Raw genomic sequence first — 13,319 nt, forward strand, 5'->3', positions numbered from 1 at the left:
TCCTTCGATATAAGGATTTTTTGCAGTCAGGGCCAGGGGCCCCTGGGCACAAACTTTGGCCATTTTCCCTGGGAAAGAAAACTCAGCAGTCCAGGTTCCTGATGTCAGTTTGTAGGGCTCCCTTGGGTCTATCAGGGCAGCACAAGTTTGAGGTGGAGACAACTTCGGTGTGGGGTCCATCCTTCGATATAAGGATTTTTTGTAGTGAGGCCCCAGCCCAGGGCCAGGGGCCCCTGGGCACATCCTTTTTCCATTTTCCCTGGGAAAGAAAACTCAGCAGTCCAGGTTCCTGATGTCAGTTTGTAGGGCTCCCTTGGGTCTATCAGGGCAGCACAAGTTTGAGGTGGGGACATCTTCGGTGTGGGGTCCATTCTTCGATATAAGGATTTTTTGCAGTCACGGCTAGGAGCCCCTGGGCACAACCTTTGGCCATTTTCCCTGGGAAAGAAAACTCAGCAGTCCAGGTTCCTGATGTCAGTTTGTAGGGCTCCCTTGGGTCTATCAGGGCAGCACAAGTTTGATGTGGGGACAACTTCGGTGTGGGGTCCATCCTTCGATATAAGGATTTTTTGCAGTCAGGGCCATGGGCCCCGGGCACATCCTTTTTCCATTTTCCCTGGGAAAGAAAACTCAGCAGTCCAGGTTCCTGATGTCAGTTTGTAGGGCTCCCTTGGGTCTATCAGGGCAGCACAAATTTGAGAAGCAGAACACTTCGCTGTGGGGTCCATCCTTCGATATAAGGATTTTTTGCAGTGAGGTCCCTACCCAGGTCCAGGGGCCCCTGGGCACAACCTTTGGCCATTTTCCCTGGGAAAGAAAACTCAGCAGTCCAGGTTCCTGATGTCAGTTTGTAGGGCTCCCTTGGGTCTATCAGGGCAGCACAAGTTTGAGGTGGGGAACACTTCGGTGTGGGGTCCATCCTTCGATATATGGATTTTTTTCAGTCAGTGCTAGGGGCCCCTGGGCACATCCTTTTTCCATTTTCCCTGGGAAAGAAAACTCAGCAGTCCAGGTTCCTGATGTCAGTTTGTAGGGCTCCCTTGGGTGTACCAGGGCAGCACAAGTTTGAGGTGGGGACATCTTCGGTGTGGGGACCATCCTTCGATATAAGGATTTTTTGCAGTCAGGGCTTGGAGCCCCTGGGCACAACCTTTGGCCATTTTCCCTGGCAAAGAAAACTCAGCAGTCCAGGTTCCTGATGTCAGTTTGTAGGGCTCCCTTGGGTCTATCAGGGCAGCACAAGTTTGAGGTGGGGACAACTTCGGTGTGGGGTCCATCCTTCGATATAAGGATTTTTTGCAGTCAGGGCCAGGGGCCCCGGACACATCCTTTTTCCATTTTCCCTGGGAAAGAAAACTCAGCAGTCCAGGTTCCTGATGTCAGTTTGTAGGGCTCCCTTGGGTCTATCAGGGCAGCACAAATTTTAGAAGCGGAACACTTCGCTGTGGGGTCCATCCTTCGATATAAGGTTTTTTTGCAGTGAGGCCCCAGCCCTGGGCCAGGGGCCCCTGGGCACATCCGTTTTCCATTTTCCCTGGGAAAGAAAACTCAGCAGTCCAGGTTCCTGATGTCAGTTTGTAGAGCTCCCTTGGGTCTATCAGGGTAGCACAAGTTTGAGGTGGGGACAACTTCGGTGTGGGCTCCATCCTTCGATATAAGGATTTTTTGAAGTGAGGCCCCAGCCCAGGGCCAGGGGCCCCTGGGCACATCCTTTTTCCATTTTCCCTGGGAAAGAAAACTCAGCAGTCCAGGTTCCTGATGTCAGTTTGTAGGGCTCCCTTGGGTCTATCAGGGCAGCACAAGTTTGAGGTGGGGACAACTTCAGTGTGGGGTCCATCCTTCGATATAAGGATTTTTTGCAGTCAGGGCCAGGGGCCCCTGGGCACATCCTTTTTCCATTTTCCTTGGGAAAGAAAACTCAGCAGTCCAGGTTCTTGATGTCAGTTTGTAGGGCTCCCTTGGGTCTATCAGGGCAGCACAAGTTTGAGGTGGGGACAACTTCAGTGTGGGGTCCATCCTTCGATATAAGGATTCTTTGCAGAGAGGCCAGCCCAGGGCCAGGGGACACTGGGCACATCCTTTTTCCATTTTCCCTGGGAAAGAAAACTCAGCAGTCCAGGTTCCTGATGTCAGTTTGTAGGGCTCCCTTGGGTCTATCAGGGCAGCACAAGTTTGAGGTGGGGACAACTTCGGTGTGGGGTCCATCCTTCGATATAAGGATTTTTTGCAGTCAGGGCCAGGGGCCCCTGGGCACATCCTTTTTCCATTTTCCCTGGGAAAGAAAACTCAGCAGTCCAGGTTCCTGATGTCAGTTTGTAGGGCTCCCTTAGGTCTATCAGGGCAGCACAAGTTTGAGGTGGGGACAACTTCGGTGTGGGGTCCATCCTTCGATATAAGGATATTTTGCAATCAGGGCCAGGGGCCCCTGGGCACATCCTTTTTCCATTTTCCCTGGGAAAGAAAACTCAGCAGTCCAGGTTCCTGATGTCAGTTTGTAGGGCTACCTTGGGTCTATCAGGGCAGCACAAGTTTGAGGTGGAGACAACTTCGGTGTGGGGTCCATCCTTCGATATAAGGATTTTTTGTAGTGAGGCCCCAGCCCAGGGCCAGGGGCCCCTGGGCACATCCTTTTTCCATTTTCCCTGGGAAAGAAAACTCAGCAGTCCAGGTTCCTGATGTCAGTTTGTAGGGCTCCCTTGGGTCTATCAGGGCAGCACAAGTTTGAGGTGGGGACAACTTCGGTGTGGGGTCCATCCTTCGATATAAGGATTTTTTGCAGTCAGGGCCAGGGGCCCCTGGGCACATCCTTTTTCCATTTTCCCTGGGAAAGAAAACTCAGCAGTCCAGGTTCCTGATGTCAGTTTGTAGAGCTCCCTTGGGTCTATCAGGGTAGCACAAGTTTGAGGTGGGGACAACTTTGGTGTGGGCTCCATCCTTCGATATAAGGATTCTTTGCAGTGAGGCCCCAACCCAGGGCCAGGGGCCCCTGGGCACACCCTTTTTCCATTTTCCCTGGGAAAGAAAACTCAGCAGTCCAGGTTCCTGATGTCAGTTTGTAGGGTTCCCTTAGGTCTATCAGGGCAGCACAACTTTGAGGAGGGGACAACTTCGGTGTGGGCTCCATCCTTCGATATAAGGATTTTTTGCAGTCAGGGCCAGGGCCCCCTGGGCACATCCTTTTTCCATTTTCCCTGGGAAAGAAAACTCAGCAGTCCAGGTTCCTGATGTCAGTTTGTAGGGCTCCCTTAGGTCTATTAGGGCAGCACAAGTTTGAGGTGGGGACAACTTCAGTGTGGGGTCCATCCTTCGATATAAGGATTTTTTGCAGTCAGGGCCAGGGGCCCCTGGGCACATCCTTTTTCCATTTTCCCTGGGAAAGAAAACTCAGCAGTCCAGGTTCCTGATGTCAGTTTGTAGGGCTCCCTTGGGTGTATCAGGGCAGCACAAGTTTGAGGTGGGGACAACTTCGGTGTGGGGTCCATCCTTCGATATAAGGATTTTTTGCAGTCAGGGCCAGGGGCCCCTGGGCACACCCTTTTTCCATTTTCCCTGGGAAAGAAAACTCAGCAGTCCAGGTTCCTGATGTCAGTTTGTAGGGCTCCCTTGGGTCTATCAGGGCAGCACAAGTTTGAGGTGGGGACATCTTTGGTGTGGGGTCCATCCTTCGATATAAGGATTCTTTGCAGAGAGGCCCAGCCCAGGGCCAGGGGACACTGGGCACATCCTTTTTCCATTTTCCCTGGGAAAGAAAACTCAGCAGTCCAGGTTCCTGATGTCAGTTTGTAGGGCTCCCTTAGGTCTATCAGGGCAGCACAAGTTTGAGGTGGGGACAACTTCGGTGTGGAGTCCATCCATCGATATAAGGATTTTTTGCACTCAGGGCCCGGGGCCCCTGGGCACAACCTTTGGCCATTTTCCCTGGGAAAGAAGACTCAGCAGTCCAGGTTCCTGATGTCAGTTTGTAGGGCTCCCTTGGGTCTATCAGGGCAGCACAAGTTTGAGGTGGGGACATCTTCGGTGTGGGGTCCATCCTTCGATATAAGGATTTTTTGAAGTGAGGCCCCAGCCCAGGGCCAGGGGACACTGGGCACATCCTTTTTCCATTTTCCCTGGGAAAGAAAACTCAGCAGTCCAGGTTCCTGATGTCAGTTTGTAGGGCTCCCTTGGGTCTATCAGGGCAGCACAAGTTTGAGGTGGGGACAACTTCGGTGTGGGGTCCATCTTTCGATATAAGGATTTTTTGCAGTCAGGGCCAGGGGCCCAGGGCCAGGGGCCCCTGGGCACATCCTTTTTCCATTTTCCCTGGGAAAGAAAACTCAGCAGTCCAGGTTCCTGATGTCAGTTTTTAGGGCTCCCTTGGGTCTATCAGGGCAGCACAAGTTTGAGGTGGGGACAACTTCGGTGTGGAGTCCATCCTTCGATATAAGGATTTTTTGCACTCAGGGCCCGGGGCCCCAGGGCACAACCTTTGGCCATTTTCCCTGGGAAAGAAAACTCAGCAGTCCAGGTTGCTGATGTCAGGTTGTAGGGCTCCCTTGGGTCTATCAGGGCAGCACAAGTTTGAGGTGGGGACAACTTCAGTGTGGGCTCCATCCTTCGATATAAGGATTTTTTGTAGTGAGGCCCCAGCCCAGGGCCAGGGGCCCCTGGGCACATCCTTTTTCCATTTTCCCTGGGAAAGAAAACTCAGCAGTCCAGGTTCCTGATGTCAGTTTGTAGGGCTCCCTTGGGTCTAACAGGGCAGCACAAGTTTGAGGTGGGGACAACTTCGGTGTGGGGTCCATCCTTCAATATAAGGATTTTTTCAGTCAGGGCCAGGGGCCCCTGGGCACAACCTTTTACCATTTTCCCTGGGAAAGAAAACTCAGCAGTCCAGGTTCCTGATATCAGTTTGTAGGGCTCCCTTAGGTCTATCAGGGCAGCACAAGTTTGAGGTGGGGACAACTTCGGTGTGGAGTCCATCCTTCGATATAAGGATTTTTTGCACTCAGGGCCCGGGGTCCCTGGGCACAACCTTTGGCCATTTTCCCTGGGAAAGAAAACTCAGCAGTCCAGGTTCCTGATGTCAGTTTGTAGGGCTCCCTTGGGTCTATCAGGGCAGCACAAGTTTGAGGTGGGGACAACTTCGGTGTGGGGTCCATCCTTCGATATAAGGTTTTTTTGTAGTGAGGTCTAAGCCCAGGGCCAGGGGCCCCTGGGCTCAACCTTTTTGCATTTTCCCTAGGAATGAAAACTCAGCAGTCCAGGTTCCTGATGTCAGTTTGTAGGGCTCCCTTGGGTCTATCAGGGCAGCACAAGTTTGAGGTGGGGACAACTTCGGTGTGGGGTCCATCCTTCGATATAAGGTTTTTTTGCAGTCAGGGCCCGGGGCCCCTGGGCACAACCTTTGGCCATTTTCCCTGGGAAAGAAAACTCAGCAGTCCAGGTTCCTGATGTCAGTTTGTAGGGCTCCCTTGGGTGTATCAGGGCAGCACAAGATTGAGGTGGGGACAACTTCGGTGTGGGGTCCATCCTTCGATATAAGGATTTTTTGCAGTCAGGGCAAGGGGCGCCTGGGCACAACCTTTGGCCATTTTCCCTGGGAAAGAAAACTCAGCAGTCCAGGTTCCTAATGTCAGTTTGTAGGGCTCCCTTGGGTCTATCAGGGCAGCACAAGTTTGAGGTGGAGACAATTTCGGTGTGGGCTCCATCCTTCGATATAAGGATTTTTTGTAGTGAGGTCCCAGCCCATGGCCAGGGGCCCCTGGACACATTCTTTTTCCATTTTCCCTGGGAAAGAAAACTCAGCAGTCCAGGTTCCTGATGTCAGTTTGTAGGGCTCCCTTGGGTCTATCAGGGCAGCACAAGTTTGAGGTGGGGACAAATTCGGTGTGGGCTCCATCCTTTGATATAAGGATTTTTTGCAGTCAGGGCCAGGGGCCCCTGGGCACATCCTTTTTCCATTTTCCCTAGGAAAGAAAACTCAGCAGTCCAGGTTCCTGAAGTCAGTTTGTAGGGCTCCCTTAGGGTCTATCAGGGCAGCACAAGATTGAGGTGGGGACAATTTCTGTGTGGGGTCCATCCTTCGATATAAGGATTTTTTGCAGTCAGGGCAAGGGGCCCCTGGGCACAACCTTTGGCCATTTTCCCTGGCAAAGAAAACTCAGCAGTCCAGGTTGCTGATGTCAGTTTGTAGAGCTCCCTTGGGTGTATCAGGGCAGCACAAGTTTGAGGTGGGGACAACTTCGGTGTGGGATCCATCCTTCGATATAAGGATTTTTTGCAGTCAGGGCCAGGGTCCCCTGGGCACATCCTTTGGCCATTTTCCCAGGGAAAGAAAACTCAGCAGTCCAGGTTCCTGATGTCAGTTTGTAGGGCTCCCTTGGGTCTATCAGGGCAGCACAAGTTTGAGGTGGGGACAACTTCGGTGTGGGGTCCATCCTTCGATATAAGGATTTTTTGCAGTCAGAGCCAGGGCCCCGGGCACATCCTTTTTCCATTTTCCCTGGGAAAGAAAACTAAGCAGTCCAGGTTCCTGATGTCAGTTTGTAGGGCTCCCTTAGGTCTATCAGGGCAGCACAAGTTTGAGCTGGGTACAACTTCGGTGTTCGGTCCATCCTTCGATATAAGGATTTTTTGCACTCAGGGCCCGGGGTCCCTGGGCACAACCTTTGGCCATTTTCCCTGGGAAAGAAAACTCAGCAGTCCAGGTTCCTGATGTCAGTTTGTAGGGCTCCCTTGGGTCTATCAGGGCAGCACAAGTTTGAGGTGGGGACAACTTCGGTGTGGGCTCCATCCTTCGATATAAGGATTTTTTGTAGTGAGGCCCCAGCCCAGGGCCAGGGGCCCCTGGGCACATCCTTTTTCCATTTTCCCTGGGAAAGAAAACTCAGCAGTCCAGGTTCCTGATGTCAGTTTGTAGGGCTCCCTTGGGTCTAACAGGGCAGCACAAGTTTGAGGTGGGGACAACTTCGGTGTGGGGTCCATCCTTCAATATAAGGATTTTTTCAGTCAGGGCCAGGGGCCCCTGGGCACAACCTTTTACCATTTTCCCTGGGAAAGAAAACTCAGCAGTCCAGGTTCCTGATATCAGTTTGTAGGGCTCCCTTAGGTCTATCAGGGCAGCACAAGTTTGAGGTGGGGACAACTTTGGTGTGGGCTCCATCCTTCGATATAAGGATTTTTTGTAGTGAGGCCCCAACCCAGGGCCAGGGGCCCCTGGGCACACCCTTTTTCCATTTTCCCTGGGAAAGAAAACTCAGCAGTCCAGGTTCCTGATGTCAGTTTGTAGGGTTCCCTTAGGTCTATCAGGGCAGCACAACTTTGAGGAGGGGACAACTTCGGTGTGGGCTCCATCCTTCGATATAAGGATTTTTTGCAGTCAGGGCCAGGGCCCCCTGGGCACATCCTTTTTCCATTTTCCCTGGGAAAGAAAACTCAGCAGTCCAGGTTCCTGATGTCAGTTTGTAGGGCTCCCTTAGGTCTATTAGGGCAGCACAAGTTTGAGGTGGGGACAACTTCAGTGTGGGGTCCATCCTTCGATATAAGGATTTTTTGCAGTCAGGGCCAGGGGCCCCTGGGCACATCCTTTTTCCATTTTCCCTGGGAAAGAAAACTCAGCAGTCCAGGTTCCTGATGTCAGTTTGTAGGGCTCCCTTGGGTGTATCAGGGCAGCACAAGTTTGAGGTGGGGACAACTTCGGTGTGGGGTCCATCCTTCGATATAAGGATTTTTTGCAGTCAGGGCCAGGGGCCCCTGGGCACACCCTTTTTCCATTTTCCCTGGGAAAGAAAACTCAGCAGTCCAGGTTCCTGATGTCAGTTTGTAGGGCTCCCTTGGGTCTATCAGGGCAGCACAAGTTTGAGGTGGGGACATCTTTGGTGTGGGGTCCATCCTTCGATATAAGGATTCTTTGCAGAGAGGCCCAGCCCAGGGCCAGGGGACACTGGGCACATCCTTTTTCCATTTTCCCTGGGAAAGAAAACTCAGCAGTCCAGGTTCCTGATGTCAGTTTGTAGGGCTCCCTTAGGTCTATCAGGGCAGCACAAGTTTGAGGTGGGGACAACTTCGGTGTGGAGTCCATCCATCGATATAAGGATTTTTTGCACTCAGGGCCCGGGGCCCCTGGGCACAACCTTTGGCCATTTTCCCTGGGAAAGAAGACTCAGCAGTCCAGGTTCCTGATGTCAGTTTGTAGGGCTCCCTTGGGTCTATCAGGGCAGCACAAGTTTGAGGTGGGGACATCTTCGGTGTGGGGTCCATCCTTCGATATAAGGATTTTTTGAAGTGAGGCCCCAGCCCAGGGCCAGGGGACACTGGGCACATCCTTTTTCCATTTTCCCTGGGAAAGAAAACTCAGCAGTCCAGGTTCCTGATGTCAGTTTGTAGGGCTCCCTTGGGTCTATCAGGGCAGCACAAGTTTGAGGTGGGGACAACTTCGGTGTGGGGTCCATCTTTCGATATAAGGATTTTTTGCAGTCAGGGCCAGGGGCCCAGGGCCAGGGGCCCCTGGGCACATCCTTTTTCCATTTTCCCTGGGAAAGAAAACTCAGCAGTCCAGGTTCCTGATGTCAGTTTGTAGGGCTCCCTTGGGTCTATCAGGGCAGCACAAGTTTGAGGTGGGGACAACTTCGGTGTGGAGTCCATCCTTCGATATAAGGATTTTTTGCACTCAGGGCCCGGGGCCCCAGGGCACAACCTTTGGCCATTTTCCCTGGGAAAGAAAACTCAGCAGTCCAGGTTGCTGATGTCAGGTTGTAGGGCTCCCTTGGGTCTATCAGGGCAGCACAAGTTTGAGGTGGGGACAACTTCAGTGTGGGCTCCATCCTTCGATATAAGGATTTTTTGTAGTGAGGCCCCAGCCCAGGGCCAGGGGCCCCTGGGCACATCCTTTTTCCATTTTCCCTGGGAAAGAAAACTCAGCAGTCCAGGTTCCTGATGTCAGTTTGTAGGGCTCCCTTGGGTCTAACAGGGCAGCACAAGTTTGAGGTGGGGACAACTTCGGTGTGGGGTCCATCCTTCAATATAAGGATTTTTTCAGTCAGGGCCAGGGGCCCCTGGGCACAACCTTTTACCATTTTCCCTGGGAAAGAAAACTCAGCAGTCCAGGTTCCTGATATCAGTTTGTAGGGCTCCCTTAGGTCTATCAGGGCAGCACAAGTTTGAGGTGGGGACAACTTTGGTGTGGGCTCCATCCTTCGATATAAGGATTTTTTGCACTCAGGGCCCGGGGTCCCTGGGCACAACCTTTGGCCATTTTCCCTGGGAAAGAAAACTCAGCAGTCCAGGTTCCTGATGTCAGTTTGTAGGGCTCCCTTGGGTCTATCAGGGCAGCACAAGTTTGAGGTGGGGACAACTTCGGTGTGGGGTCCATCCTTCGATATAAGGTTTTTTTGTAGTGAGGTCTAAGCCCAGGGCCAGGGGCCCCTGGGCTCAACCTTTTTGCATTTTCCCTAGGAATGAAAACTCAGCAGTCCAGGTTCCTGATGTCAGTTTGTAGGGCTCCCTTGGGTCTATCAGGGCAGCACAAGTTTGAGGTGGGGACAACTTCGGTGTGGGGTCCATCCTTCGATATAAGGTTTTTTTGCAGTCAGGGCCCGGGGCCCCTGGGCACAACCTTTGGCCATTTTCCCTGGGAAAGAAAACTCAGCAGTCCAGGTTCCTGATGTCAGTTTGTAGGGCTCCCTTGGGTGTATCAGGGCAGCACAAGATTGAGGTGGGGACAACTTCGGTGTGGGGTCCATCCTTCGATATAAGGATTTTTTGCAGTCAGGGCAAGGGGCGCCTGGGCACAACCTTTGGCCATTTTCCCTGGGAAAGAAAACTCAGCAGTCCAGGTTCCTAATGTCAGTTTGTAGGGCTCCCTTGGGTCTATCAGGGCAGCACAAGTTTGAGGTGGAGACAATTTCGGTGTGGGCTCCATCCTTCGATATAAGGATTTTTTGTAGTGAGGTCCCAGCCCATGGCCAGGGGCCCCTGGACACATTCTTTTTCCATTTTCCCTGGGAAAGAAAACTCAGCAGTCCAGGTTCCTGATGTCAGTTTGTAGGGCTCCCTTGGGTCTATCAGGGCAGCACAAGTTTGAGGTGGGGACAAATTCGGTGTGGGCTCCATCCTTTGATATAAGGATTTTTTGCAGTCAGGGCCAGGGGCCCCTGGGCACATCCTTTTTCCATTTTCCCTAGGAAAGAAAACTCAGCAGTCCAGGTTCCTGAAGTCAGTTTGTAGGGCTCCCTTAGGGTCTATCAGGGCAGCACAAGATTGAGGTGGGGACAATTTCTGTGTGGGGTCCATCCTTCGATATAAGGATTTTTTGCAGTCAGGGCAAGGGGCCCCTGGGCACAACCTTTGGCCATTTTCCCTGGCAAAGAAAACTCAGCAGTCCAGGTTGCTGATGTCAGTTTGTAGAGCTCCCTTGGGTGTATCAGGGCAGCACAAGTTTGAGGTGGGGACAACTTCGGTGTGGGATCCATCCTTCGATATAAGGATTTTTTGCAGTCAGGGCCAGGGTCCCCTGGGCACATCCTTTGGCCATTTTCCCAGGGAAAGAAAACTCAGCAGTCCAGGTTCCTGATGTCAGTTTGTAGGGCTCCCTTGGGTCTATCAGGGCAGCACAAGTTTGAGGTGGGGACAACTTCGGTGTGGGGTCCATCCTTCGATATAAAGATTTTTTGCAGTCAGAGCCAGGGCCCCGGGCACATCCTTTTTCCATTTTCCCTGGGAAAGAAAACTAAGCAGTCCAGGTTCCTGATGTCAGTTTGTAGGGCTCCCTTAGGTCTATCAGGGCAGCACAAGTTTGAGCTGGGTACAACTTCGGTGTTCGGTCCATCCTTCGATATAAGGATTTTTTGCAGTCAGGGCCCGGGGCCCCAGGGCACAACCTTTGGCCATTTTCCCTGGGAAAGAAAACTCAGCAGTCCAGGTTGCTGATGTCAGGTTGTAGGGCTCCCTTGGGTCTATCAGGGCAGCACAAGTTTGAGGTGGGGACAACTTCAGTGTGGGCTCCATCCTTCGATATAAGGATTTTTTGTAGTGAGGCCCCAGCCCAGGGCCAGGGGCCCCTGGGCACATCCTTTTTCCATTTTCCCTGGGAAAGAAAACTCAGCAGTCCAGGTTCCTGATGTCAGTTTGTAGGGCTCCCTTGGGTCTAACAGGGCAGCACAAGTTTGAGGTGGGGACAACTTCGGTGTGGGGTCCATCCTTCAATATAAGGATTTTTTCAGTCAGGGCCAGGGGCCCCTGGGCACAACCTTTTACCATTTTCCCTGGGAAAGAAAACTCAGCAGTCCAGGTTCCTGATGTCAGTTTGTAGGGCTCCCTTAGGTCTATCAGGGCAGCACAAGTTTGAGGTGGGGACAACTTCGGTGTGGAGTCCATCCTTCGATATAAGGATTTTTTGCACTCAGGGCCCGGGGTCCCTGGGCACAACCTTTGGCCATTTTCCCTGGGAAAGAAAACTCAGCAGTCCAGGTTCCTGATGTCAGTTTGTAGGGCTCCCTTGGGTCTATCAGGGCAGCACAAGTTTGAGGTGGGGACAACTTCGGTGTGGGGTCCATCCTTCGATATAAGGTTTTTTTGTAGTGAGGTCTAAGCCCAGGGCCAGGGGCCCCTGGGCTCAACCTTTTTGCATTTTCCCTAGGAATGAAAACTCAGCAGTCCAGGTTCCTGATGTCAGTTTGTAGGGCTCCCTTGGGGCTATCAGGGCAGCACAAGTTTGAGGTGGGGACAACTTCGGTGTGGGGTCCATCCTTCGATATAAGGTTTTTTTGCAGTCAGGGCCCGGGGCCCCTGGGCACAACCTTTGGCCATTTTCCCTGGGAAAGAAAACTCAGCAGTCCAGGTTCCTGATGTCAGTTTGTAGGGCTCCCTTGGGTGTATCAGGGCAGCACAAGATTGAGGTGGGGACAACTTCGGTGTGGGGTCCATCCTTCGATATAAGGATTTTTTGCAGTCAGGGCAAGGGGCGCCTGGGCACAACCTTTGGCCATTTTCCCTGGGAAAGAAAACTCAGCAGTCCAGGTTCCTAATGTCAGTTTGTAGGGCTCCCTTGGGTCTATCAGGGCAGCACAAGTTTGAGGTGGAGACAATTTCGGTGTGGGCTCCATCCTTCAATATAAGGATTTTTTGTAGTGAGGTCCCAGCCCATGGCCAGGGGCCCCTGGACACATTCTTTTTCCATTTTCCCTGGGAAAGAAAACTCAGCAGTCCAGGTTCCTGATGTCAGTTTGTAGGGCTCCCTTGGGTCTATCAGGGCAGCACAAGTTTGAGGTGGGGACAAATTCGGTGTGGGCTCCATCCTTTGATATAAGGATTTTTTGCAGTCAGGGCCAGGGGCCCCTGGGCACATCCTTTTTCCATTTTCCCTAGGAAAGAAAACTCAGCAGTCCAGGTTCCTGAAGTCAGTTTGTAGGGCTCCCTTAGGGTCTATCAGGGCAGCACAAGATTGAGGTGGGGACAATTTCTGTGTGGGGTCCATCCTTCGATATAAGGATTTTTTGCAGTCAGGGCAAGGGGCCCCTGGGCACAACCTTTGGCCATTTTCCCTGGCAAAGAAAACTCAGCAGTCCAGGTTGCTGATGTCAGTTTGTAGGGCTCCCTTGGGTGTATCAGGGCAGCACAAGTTTGAGGTGGGGACAACTTCGGTGTGGGATCCATCCTTCGATATAAGGATTTTTTGCAGTCAGGGCCAGGGTCCCCTGGGCACATCCTTTGGCCATTTTCCCAGGGAAAGAAAACTCAGCAGTCCAGGTTCCTGATGTCAGTTTGTAGGGCTCCCTTGGGTCTATCAGGGCAGCACAAGTTTGAGGTGGGGACAACTTCGGTGTGGGGTCCATCCTTCGATATAAGGATTTTTTGCAGTCAGAGCCAGGGCCCCGGGCACATCCTTTTTCCATTTTCCCTGGGAAAGAAAACTAAGCAGTCCAGGTTCCTGATGTCAGTTTGTAGGGCTCCCTTAGGTCTATCAGGGCAGCACAAGTTTGAGCTGGGTACAACTTCGGTGTTCGGTCCATCCTTCGATATAAGGATTTTTTGCAGTCAGGGCCAGGGGCCCCTGGGCACAAACTTTGGCCATTTTCCCTGGGAAAGAAAACTCAGCAGTCCAGGTTCCTGATGTCAGTTTGTAGGGCTCCCTTGGGTCTATCAGGGCAGCACAAGTTTGAGGTGGAGACAACTTCGGTGTGGGGTCCATCCTTCGATATAAGGATTTTTTGTAGTGAGGCCCCAGCCCAGGGCCAGGGGCCCCTGGGCACATCCTTTTTCCATTTTCCCTGGGAAAGAAAACTCAGCAGTCCAGGTTCCTGATGTCAGTTTGTAGGGCTCCCTTGGGTCTATCAGGGCAG

Source organism: Lonchura striata, chromosome 25 (genome assembly GCF_050655825.1).
Source record: "Lonchura striata isolate lonStrDom1 chromosome 25, ASM5065582v1, whole genome shotgun sequence".
Classification (NCBI taxonomy): domain Eukaryota; kingdom Metazoa; phylum Chordata; class Aves; order Passeriformes; family Estrildidae; genus Lonchura; species Lonchura striata.